This window comes from Prionailurus bengalensis, chromosome A1 (assembly GCF_016509475.1).
Source record: "Prionailurus bengalensis isolate Pbe53 chromosome A1, Fcat_Pben_1.1_paternal_pri, whole genome shotgun sequence".
NCBI classification, from domain to species: Eukaryota; Metazoa; Chordata; class Mammalia; order Carnivora; family Felidae; genus Prionailurus; species Prionailurus bengalensis.
Window position 1 is genome coordinate 222,427,638 of NC_057343.1, and position 12,672 is coordinate 222,440,309.

Genomic DNA, 12,672 nt, shown 5'->3' on the forward strand with positions numbered 1-12,672 from the left:
CATGAAAGTAGGTGATAAACTGTCGTTTTAACCAACTATTCAAATCAGCAAACCAGCGAATGTTACTAACATGAACCAAAGCATTATTACAGTTATATTATTATATGGAGAACTTGTATGAGGCATTAAACATATTCTCAAAATAAGTACTTGAACTTGGAAAGAGTAATATTGCTTCAGAGAATGTAGATTATTTACGATTCTTCATAGTAGACAATGGCAATGTAAGGGACGAATTTCTGATAAAAAAGCAATATTCAGTGATAAAAAAAGTAAACTAAAAATAATGAAGTATATGATTTTAGGACACACGTGGTTTGTCAGCAGTCCTGCTTGCATGGATGGCTTCAGTCATGGTGACAACTAGGCGTCTTATGTGTAAAATGCAAAGGCGAGCCCTCAGGTAATCGTTGGGGGCAGTATGAGATTTTTATGCAGGAGATAGAATGATTGAATGAAAAGTATGGAATATGTATGGCTCTCTGAGAAATATTTATTTTTCTTCTACCTTGTGTCATTGAACTGGTTTTCATAGTTCAGTTGAACACGCTCGATATTTTGTTTAGGTCGTCTCCAGTTTTTATTATTGTACAGTTGAAGTGAGCATCTCTGTGCATAAATTCTTTTTCCTGTATCTACAATTTTTCTGGCTAGGTTCACAGAATCAAAATGTGAGCCCGTGTATATAAATATACATTTTTAGGATTGTTAATGTAATTATAAATTCCATGTTATTGTTTAATAGGAGAGGAGATTAGAATTGGTAAAACTTTAGACCAAAGACCAAGTTAGTTTTTGCCATGTTTTCTCTGACCTTGTAAACAGTTTTAAAATCTGTGTGTTCCCCCCCCCCCCCGAGGGATGGGGAGAGTGACTATCTAGTTAGAACTCTGCAAATATTGGCAGCAGTCAGCCTTCTTTCTCCTTTTGTGCCCAGCAGTCTGATTGCAACATATGAACAAACATTTCCCCCTGTGAAAAGATATGGAATCCTGTGCCAGAACTGCATCTTTAGGGAACAGCTGACAACACATTTCATGAACTTTTAAAAAGACATACTGCTAATCAGCAACATTACAATAACCTATTCATATCTTGGCTTTATGCTATCGCTACATAAATGAAATATTAGTGTAGGTCAACTGATATTATTTGTTTTCTCCCTTTCTGACAGTTTGCCTTTTTTAGAAACAAAATGTTGGCTAAAATATGTCATTGTTTCTTTTACAGAAGCCATTTTTTAAAAATTTATTTTAGAGAAAGATAGACTATGAGCAGGGGAGGGGGTCAGAGGGAGAGAAAGACAGTCTTAAGCAGACTCCGTGCTCAGTGCTCAGCCCAGAGCCTGATGTGGGGCTCGATCCCATGACTCTGGGATCACAACCTGAGTGGATGCTTCACTGACTGAGCCACCCAGGTGCGCCTACAGGACCCCTGTTAAGGTGCTAATGTCTGTCTTCTGTTTTATTTCATCTGTCTCCTAGGTTATATCTTCTATTCTCACAAAAATGAATTCTCCAGTTCCCCTCTATCTGCCAGATTCTAGCACATGAAGTTGTTCGGGCAGACATCCCCTGCCCCTTCCACTTCCTGTCTCTGAACTTACCTCTCCCTCAATTAAACCTTGTTATCATATGCCTTAATCCCTGAGGGCTCTGGTCTTCCCTGACCCCAAATGACAGTTTACTTCCAGACGATGATGGTAAGATATGGGTCGGCATGTCTTAAACATAGGTTTTAGGGGCGCTTGGGTGGCTCAGTGAGTTAAGCATTTGACTTTTGGTTTCCGCTCAGGTCATGATCTCACTGTTAGTGAGTTTAAGTCCTGTATGGGGCTCTGCACTGACAGTGTGAAGCCTGCCTGGGATTCTCTGTTTCCCTCTGTCTGTGCACCACCCCCCTCAAGATAAATAAATAAACATTAAAAAAAAAAGACTTGACAATATACCATTTAAAAATAAGCTTTAAATTTTAAAGATAATCTCTTTCCTTAAACCAGACAAGTAATATTGACAATTGATTCCATGTTGCTCTTCAGCCTTTTTTTTAATTTTTAAATTTTTTAAAAAATTCATCTTAAGAAACAGACTAAAGAAACTTGTGTGAAAAGAAAAGAATATTAAGGGTTATAGTTCATTCTCTAAATGTGAAAGAATAATTACTAAATATTATTTTATTTAAATGTCCATTTTTTTATATAAATTGAAACAATTTACTAATGCTAGTAATTAGGTTTCAGGAAAGATACCACGCAGAGTCAGCATGTTGTGGAAATGTGTGTCCTGAGAGCCTAGGAATCTGTTTCTAGCTAGGGTTCTTACACTACGGTAGGGTGACCTGATTTAGTTTTCTGGCTCCTTGATCTATAAACTGAAGAATGTGTTGCATGATTTCTAAAATTATTTCAAGCTTTTAAATCTATAGCTAGGGCATATTTAAAAGCAAAGCCGTCTTCACAAGTTTTTAAGGTTAAAAACTCATTCTTGCATAGTTAACAATGAGATACCATCTTGCCTAAAAATAATTTCTGCACCCAGAAAATGTACTTGGAAATTTTCTCAAAATTTTGCATTAGAGCAGCACTGAATAGAATCATCTTTGATGAAACCTTCAAGGAAAACAAAATGGATGGTTTTAAAAAAGGGATGGGTACTAATAATGAGGTTCTAACATTCAACCCAGATCATAAAAAGACAAACAGGAAAGAAGCTAATTTCATTCAGGATATTCACTTGGCCGCAGCTAATTCTTTAAAGAATCAGATTAAGTGCTGGAGGTGCAGCTCTGAAATGATCATGTATTCACATTGATTGTACCATCTCATTAGCTTTCGATTTGTATAAACAAGCTTTCTTTGCTTCCTCTAATTGCACATTAGGAGTATCAGGCACTACTGGGAAGCAGAAATCCAAATTCTAATACAAGGTCTACAGAGATATAATTGCAAAGAATTTAGAAAGCTGTCCAATTCAGACTTCCCAATTCCTTGAAGTAATAAAAACTTGAAGCTGGATGTTGTTTGTTTACATTTGTTTTTCCTCCCAGAAAAGCAAAGTGCATTGACTCCATGCATTTTAAAAGGTTATCACTACATCAAAAATCATCTTTAATGTTTAAAGGGCCACTGCAACCCAGTGGTATCATTTAAATACTCCAAATGGAAACACTATATTTAAATCTGTGAGTAAATGAGGTACAAAATCTTGTTTAAAAAATTAAGGCAATTAATAAAACAATGAATTGGGGCGCCTGGGTGGCGCAGTCGGTTAAGCGTCCGACTTCAGCCAGGTCACGATCTCGCGGTCTCTGGGTTCGAGCCTCGCGTCGGGCTCTGGGCTGATGGCTCAGAGCCTGGAGCCTGTTTCGGATTCTGTGTCTCCCTCTCTCTCTGCCCCTCCCCCGTTCATGCTCTGTCTCTCTCTGTCCCCAAAATAATAAACGTTGAAAAAAAATAAAAAAAAAAAATAAAACAATGAATTAATGTGAAAGTAGTATTGAAACCTGAAGGAGAAAAATTCCCTCCATACTTTTTTGAGTTAGCAAACAAATTGGCTACATTTTTTTGTTGGCTGTGAGTGTGTGTGTGTGTGTGTGTGTGTGTGTGTGTGCGTGCGCGCGCGCGCGCGTGCGGTTTGTAACATTATTTTCCCAGTGCAGATATGATCTTAGGACTTCTAATGTCTTGGTAGATGTAGTGCAAAACTGGTCAGTATCTATTGTAGCTAATGTATATAATCTCTAACACAGCAGATTGTTGTGAGAGAATTAAAAAGTAATAATTACTGCCAGTCAGGTATCAATCTTTAAATAAGAAACCAGGCTGAAATTTTAATGTAGTGAGGAATATGAATTCTTGTCCTGTTATACATCCTGTTCTGTAATTTAACTGTCAGTGCACAGTAATAAATGATTGGACCTAAGCCCAGCCTTGCAGTTAGAGTAGCCCTGAAATAGAGCAACTTTTCTAAATACACTTTGTGTGTATTTTTATTTGCAGTATGGGTGTATTTGCATATAAATGTGGGCTTACTTTATTCAAAGTTTATTTTTGAGAGAGAAAGAAAGCACAAGTGGGGGAAGGGCAGAGAGGGAGTGAGAGAGAATCCCGAGCAGGCTCCGTACTGTCAGTGCAGAGCCTGACGCAAGGCTCAAACTCACGAACCATGAGATCTTGACCTGAGTCAAAATCAGGAGTCTGATGCTTAACTGACTGAGCCACCCAGGCGCCCCTGTGCTTTTTTTTTTTTAATAAAGTGTTTATGTTGGTGATTGTAAAATGAGTTTCAAAGATCTAGTTTTCAGTGCTTTTGAGAAATATATATAATATAATAAATTATCTTTTCCCTGAAATCATCAAAGAAATGAACTCATTTAACTCTAGTTCGTTATTTCTTTCTTTCTTTCTTTCTTTCTTTCTTTCTTTCTTTCTTTCTTTCTTTCTTTCTTTCTTTCTTTCTTTCTTTCTTTCCATTTACACTGGATTAGATCCTGGTCAGCAGTAAATTCCCATAAAGATCATTACTGGAACACATGATAATATTTAATGGTAGAATTTCAGTATTAACTATAACTTAGGTAACAGTGTGATATCATGTTAAAACTTCTGATTTGCACAGCTACACAATTGTAAGGTAATATTTCTATTTTTAGAAAATCACTGAAATATTTAGGAATAAATGTGAATGATGTCTGCAACTTAAATTTTGAGCTTTAAAAAACAACACGAACTTTTATATACATCTGTAGATATGCATGTGTATATACAAAGATATTATCTACGTGTTTGTGTGCATACATACATATCCATCTATCATCTATCTATCTATCTATCTATCTATCCCTATTATTAAGACAGACAAGAGAAAGAAAGGAGAGACTATGATAAAGAAAACTATACAAAAGTTATCAGCTGGTGAAAGTGCAGTACTAAAGTAGTATACAAGTGTTTTTTGTTCCATTCAAGTAATGCTTTTGTTTAGCTTTTAAAGTATAAAAAATTATATATATATATATATATATATATATGTATGTATTTTTTTTTTATTTTGGCTCAGGTTTTCAGATAGTGTATGCATAGAGCTGGAAAATCCAACTGGAACTTTTTCCCAAAGTATACAATTTCTTTCCATTAAGCAAATAAAATCCACACTCACAGTATTCTCTAATTTGCTGAATGTCTTTCATACAACACCTTGAGTCAGGTTTTATATCCCCTAATCACATGTACAATCCAGGCTTTGAGATGTAGGAATTTCCCCAACCTAATAAATGACAGAAGTCGACTTGATAGGCAATTGTAGATTCCCCAATCCTGTTTGTGTGTGTGTTTTTCCCATGCGCATACAGTATCAAACTCCCACTTCAAACAGTACAATTAAAACATGGCTGAGGTTTGTTTCATTCAACATATGGGAAAAAATTCTGTTCCATGATGAACACAGAGGAAATTAAACAGATTTAGATCTTTGTTTAAATACCTTATTCTAGTTTAATTCCCATTGATGTTTTAATTCGTGAACCTAATGTGAAAATTGCCCCTTTGGGTACTAAAGAAGCTAGAAAATTCATCTGTTACCCTAATTGATGATTTTATTAATGGAAATATATTTGAACTGTTGAACTCTAAATGAAAAATATAAAATAATCACCTCTCACAAGACTTTGCTTTGGAGAAAATAATAGTATCAGGGAAGACCATTTCCTCCAGTGAAATATACCTAATTTATGGAGAACAGCAGCTCTCACTTTTGCTACATAGCAAGATTTTTTTGGTTTATCCCTGAGTCTGACTCATTCAGCAGATCTTGACAGAGCTATGAAGGAGTTTTATTAAGGGGTTGGGCAATAAAGATTCAATAGAACTCTTGAGACATGGTGATTTTTTTCTGATGTGCAAGGATGTCTTCTTTCTTGGAGACTGGGACCAGCTGGGATTACTCCTGTTTGCTGCCTTTGCATTACCTCTAAGACAAGCATAAACTAAAATGAAAGATTGGTGAGGATTGCTTTATTTCTTCCAGAATAAGAACATTTGTTTTATTATAAGTGATTTTTTATCATGTTTTCTTTTAGTCAGACTTGTAAATTCTATTGAATTTAAATAGATATCTATAATATATCAACATTCTACACACATACTACAGAAGCAAATGCAGAACTCTTTGCATTAAAACCACAGATTACAATTACATATGCAAAGTGATTATATGGATAAGCTATATTTTCTCCATCTCAGTGGTTCAGAACACCTGATTGAGGGACATAAATCCATGAGCAGTGCAAATAACTATTTAGCAAGGGCTCCCTAACTCTTCATTAACCCAAAATAAGCAGCATCATGAAATAGGGTCATGCTCCCTTAGAAGAGCTCCTGAACTAAAGGAGTTTCCAGAACATCACTTATTGCTGTGTTTATGTTGTTTTTATGTCGGTGCCTAGCCTTTTTGTAAACCTAATTTCGGTCTCAAGAGTGTAAAGAAACTTGACTTACCAGTCCCTGAAATTCATTATGGAGATAAAGAATATATTTAGTGTTTTTACAGAAAAACAAAAAAGAAAATTATATTGAAGATGTGAATAAAGAACATTCAAAGACAAATAAGCAAGGGTTTTCTAATCTAGGCAGGACATTATGGAAAATTCCTAAATGTTTTAAATTTTTGTTAGTAGTTCTAAAATTTTATCCAGTAAGCTCTGATACTGAGGATTTCTACTCACAGGACCTCCAAATATGATTAGGATTTTAGGAGATAGAGCCTAAGTCTTTCTCTAGTGAAATAAAAACAATGTAGAGTATATAATAGTGTAATTTTTATCTTTGGAAGCAGTATTTATACCAATGTTAGAGCATCAACGATGTTCTAATTGAATATCCACAAGATAGATTAAGCAATTTGGATGATTCCATTTTTACATAAGGGGGAAACCCCACTGAGGGTCAGGGATATTATATAGTGATTCAGTCTTTCATTTATTTACTTACTTGAGAACACACCATAACAACCTACTGGGGCAGTTTCCTCACTGTATACATCAGACTGGGGTTGAAATTATCCTTCCTAATCCGGTGTTCTTTCTTCCAGAATAACAGCTCCTGTTTTTCCTAACTGATCCATACCATGCTTCTCAACTCCTATTCTTTTATTTTTTGAAATTTTATCAACATTATAGGGAAGTAGCATGAACTAATCCTATTACTTTTGAATCTAAACTGATTTCTCCATTGCTTCCATGCTTATAACACCTATTGTATTAACCCAAAGTAGATGGTGATATTTATTTGCCTCCCTCTGAAGCTTTCATCTTTTAAAGTATGGTACTGAATGGAAAGAAATATACTGACACTTGTGTTCTGGATAATTTTATTTTTGATCATGGCAGTTGAAGATAAGGTTAGCTCTTTTGACAGCCACATCCAGTTCTAAGCATACATCATTCCTACTCTGAACTAAAACATCCAAGTATGTATAAATGCATGATCACATAGAAGTTGTGTCTCTTCATGTGTATTATGGAATTTTATAAATTTTAGCTGAGCACATGACACTGCCCAGTATTTAGCCAGCATTTTTGTGCTGTCTCCTTCTTTCTTGACAATTGCATCACAACTTCTATATTTTTGTAAAACCCCCAGTTCTTTCTTCCCTATTCTCATTTTCAACTGATTTCCTTCCTTACTATTTTATTATATAAATTAAATCCACTGGGATGGATGAACATAGCCACCCACTTACCACCATTATGTCCAACTCCTCTGTACTCTCTCTAGTTTCTCTAGGTGAACTTCCTGAATTTTCATCTGAGGCTGACCTCTTGATGTATGTTTGAAAAGCCAACACTTAAATACTCAAGGACATTATTTCAACAATTTTCTACTTTCTCAGGATTTTTTTTCATTTTTTCTGAATGATTTCATTGACATGGTTACATGCTATTATCCAATTTTTTGCAAAATAAAATAAACTAAAAGTAAAATAAAATAAACTTTTATGTCCCTATCAGATGCCACTACATTTCTTCCAGCTCTGCAGGAAAGTTCCTAAAACAGTTGCTTTTACAGATCACATTTAGTTCCTCTCCTGTCATGTTTTACTTACACTACTTTTAATCCACTTTCTTCTCCCCAGTCTAGTGAAACTGCTTCTTAAAAGATATCATAGTTCTTCACCGAATGCTGTGATCAGTTCTCAGTATTCATCCCACTTGGCCAACGAAATAGTTGACCACTTCTCATCCTCACCCACAGTCTTCACTTAGCTTCTAGATCATCACAGATTCTTGGCTTCACTTCTCCCTTTCTGAGCCCTTTCAGCTCTTGGCTGCTCTCCTCCTTTCCCTGATCTGCTAGTGCTAGAGTGTCTTAGGACTTGGTCCTTAGTCCTCTTTTCTGTCTATACTTCCTTTATTGGTGATGTCATCCATTCTCCAGGCTTTAAGTACCATCCAAACTATATGATTCTTTTCTAGTATGTAATGGGATGCCTGGATGGCTCAGTGGGTTGAGCATCCAACTTTGACTTAGGTCATGATCTCACATTTTGTGGGTTTGAGCCCCACGTCAGGCTCTGTGCTGACAGCTCAGAGCCTGGAGCCTGTTTTAGATCCTGTGTCCCCCTCTCTCTCTGCCCTTCCCTGCTGGCACTCTGTCTCTCTCTCTCTCTCAAAAATGAATAAACATAAAAAAGAACACATTATATTCTTATGTATGTATATATATGTATGTATTCTATATATGTATTGTTATTATATATGTATATATGTATGTTTATATCTCCCCAGCCAAAATTCTACCCTGAGCTTGAGCTCCATGCATTCAATGGCTTACATATGTTATCACTGAGATGTTGAAGAGACAGTGCAAAATTGATATATGTATGGTAGGCAAAACAGTGACTCCCAAAAGGTCTTAACATAGAATCTTTGGATATGTTACCTTACATAGCAGTAGGTATTTTGCACATGGGAAAAGCTAAGGACATCGATGGGGAGATTATTCTGGATTATTTAGATGGATTCTACATATAAATCATATGAGTCCTTGAAAGTAGAGAACCTTTCCATGCCTCTCGGAGGTATGGCTATTGATGAATGATCAGAGAGATGCAACTTTGCTTAATTTGAAAACAGAGGAAGGAGCCAAAGGCCCCCCAAAAATGAGCTTTCTTTCTAAAAGTTGGAAAAGGCTGGAAAATGGATTATCCCTTAGAGCCGCCAAAAAGAAAAGCAGACCTCCCGACTCCTCGACTTCATCCCAGCTAGTCATGAAGGTCTTTTCCCTCCATAACTCTAAGATAGTAAATTCTTATCACTTAAGTCATAAAGTTTGTGGTGATTTTTATGAGTGCCATCAAATAGTAATACAATATATAAAATTAAAACTCTACCTACAAATTGATACTGGGATCACTGACAGTTAAGAGAACTCATTTGCAAGTCCTATCACTACTTTGAAACATTAGGTTGCATGTTTATTCTTTTCAGACCATGAGATTTGAAATTATTCAAAGAAGGTGAGTTCTTTTTCAATTCCTGAGCAATTATGAATCTTCATTGTTTATTTTTCTAATTTGACTTGAAGGACAAGTTAAGAGAAATATTAGACATAATGTTTCTTGCTTTCTTTTTCATCAAATGTTGTTATTTTTTATGTTCAAATTATTATTTTATTTCTTCCTTGTCTTTAATTTGCTTTATTTTGAATGAACTTGAGCTTATAATCTTTAAAATTCTGTTATATGGTATTATAGAATAAACTTAGATATATAATTTATTTGTTGGTGATAACTGGCAGAGATATTTTCCTATTAAATTAGTTTGAAATATGGACTAGTGAACTAATAATACTGTGAATAATAAGAGTAATAAAAATTCATGTATCTGTGGTAATTAACTCGAAGCCCCAGAGGGATTCAGTAATAAGTGATGTAAAATTGTGTGACAAAAGAAGACCCAATGATTTCTTTGCTTTTAAAGAAGAGCTTCGGGGGTGCCTGGGTGGCTCAGTTGGTTAGGTGACCAGCTTTGGCTCAGGTCATGATCTCACAGTTCGTGTGTTCGAGCCCCCCATCAGCACTGTGCTTATGGTTCAGAGACTGGAGACTGCTTTGGATTCTGTGTCTCCCTTTCTCTCTGCCCCCCCCCCCAACTTGCGCTGTCTCTCTCTCTCAAAAATAAACAGTAAAAAAAAATTAAAAAAAGAGCTTTGTTTTTTGACTACTATAGTAAACTATGAATGTTTACTATTAACTGGGTTTCACTTATATACAATAAAACACACAAGTCCTAAGTGAGGCTTCAGTAATTGTTACATAGGTAAAAACTCTTGCAGTTGGTCTCCAGATTATGGTACAGAGCTGCTGCACCCCACAAGTATCCCACCTGGCCATTTCCAGTCAATACTTGTACACATCCCTCCACTCAATATAGTCATCATTCTTAGTCTGTTTTTGTCCAGGTTTTAAAATTTCTTATGGACAAAATCCTAATTATAGCATCTTTTCTCTCTGAAACTTTTAGTTAATAGTTTAATCTGTGTTTCTTCAACTAGAAATAGTTTGTTTTATGGACATATTAATTGCTTAAGAACAGAAAAAATGTTTTCACTCTATTGTTAATGGATATTTTTGGTTATTTCTAGTTTTGTCTATTGTAAATAAGACTTCTATGAACATTTTAATATATTTTGGGGGAGAATACATACAATGAATTCTCTTGAGTTTATATTAAGAGTAGAATTGCTCATCATATAGTACGTTTATGCTTAGCTTTGGTAGATATGGCGAAACATTTTCTTAAAGTGATTTTTTTTACCAGTTTACACTTCTGTTAGCAATGTGTCCAAGTTCCAGTTTTTCCTATATTTCCTAATATTGGAATTTCCAATTTTATTGGAAATATTGGAAATATTGGAAATTCCAATTTCCTGATATTGGAAGTCTTTTAAAAAAAACCTTTTAGTATCAGCTACTCTTATAGTCATACAGATTAGTCATACAGTCAAGAAGAAATATTCCTCGTGCTTTTTTTCTTGTGCTTTTAATTTGCATTTTCCTGATGATTCAGTGATGTTGGATACATTTACATATGCTCACTGACAATTTGTTAGTTTCTTTTGTGCATTGCCCATTCATGTGTTTTGCACATTTTTAAGTTGAGTAGTTCATCTTGAATACAGTTAAAAAAATAATAATCCAGGGGCAGCTGGGTAGTCAGTTGGTTAAGTGGCTGACTCTTGATTTTGGCTTAGGTCATGATCTCACAGTTTGTGAGTTTGATCCTCACACTGGGCTCTGCACTGACCATGTGGGGTCTGCTTGAGATTCTCTCTCTCCCTCTCTCTCTGCCCCTCCCCTGCTCATGCTCTCTCAAAAATAAATAAACATTTAAAAAATAAAATAAAATACAAAATAATATCCAATTTGAACTCTGTTTTTCCCTCCAAATAGCAGGAGGTAATAAAAATAACCACTATTTTAATTCAGAATTATACAGAACAAATATACAGAACATAGTAATTTGATTAATATAATAAGACTCTTGAAATATAAATATTTTCATACCAAGAAACATAGAATAGATAAGAGTCATGGAATATAAGAAAAAAATCACATATACACACATACACCTATTTATATCATCAGAGGCTTTAACACTAAGCTCCAACATATAAAACAGAAATAAATTTTGTTGCTTTGGTTGAGGTCTGAGGTGATACAGATCAGTGTTTTCTTGACTTCTCTTCCACAAGTAACACTTGAATTTCCAAAGCAGTGCTCTGTGCCTTGATGATTGGTATATTCGTCATCACTGCAACATCTTGTATAAAACCAAGTGTAATTAAGTCATAAACAAGAAACATACATATGATTATAATCATTTATGATTCTGGTTCCTATATGTAGACCATCTTCAGGGATCTGTGTGGCTGAAGGAAGGGGATTGTGAGATGAGAGATGATAACTGAGTATAAATAAAGGCAAATGGCAGATCATCTAGATCATGTAAAATATGGGGGGGGTGGATTATAAGTGAAGTAATTATGTGCTAAGTAATGAATGTTTTGAATACTATGCTAGGTGTCTTGGTGGGGCACCTGGGTGGCTCAGTCGGTTAGGCATCTGACTTCGGCTCAGGTCATGATCTCATGGTTTGTCAGTTTGAACCCCGCATCAGGTTCTGTTCTGACAGCTCAGAGCCTGGAGCCTGCTTCAGGTTCTCTTTCTCCCGCTCTGTCTCTGTCCCTTCCCTGTTTGTGCTGTGTCCCAAAAATAAATAAAAAAAATAAATATTTATAAATAAATAAACATTAAAAATAATTTAAATATTTTTAGGGGTGTGGTGAGTATAGTGAAGGACCATTGAAAGTTTCTGTAAGGAAGCAACAGCCTGTACGTTGAAGTTTAGAATAATCACACTGGCATGGCTTGGATGACAGCAGATCTGGACATAGGGATATTGGTGAAGAAGCTATTATTAGAATATAAGGAAGAGAGAATACTGAATTATCCAGAGTGTTGTCAGTCAGGCTGGGAAAAATAAAGCAAATTGAAATATATTCATGAGTTAAAATTGTCTAAATATAATGAACGGTTGGTTGGTGGGTTGGATAAAGCTGACATAAATAGTTAATGATGGTGCTAGTAAATGAAGACAGAGAGTTTTTGGCAAGACAAG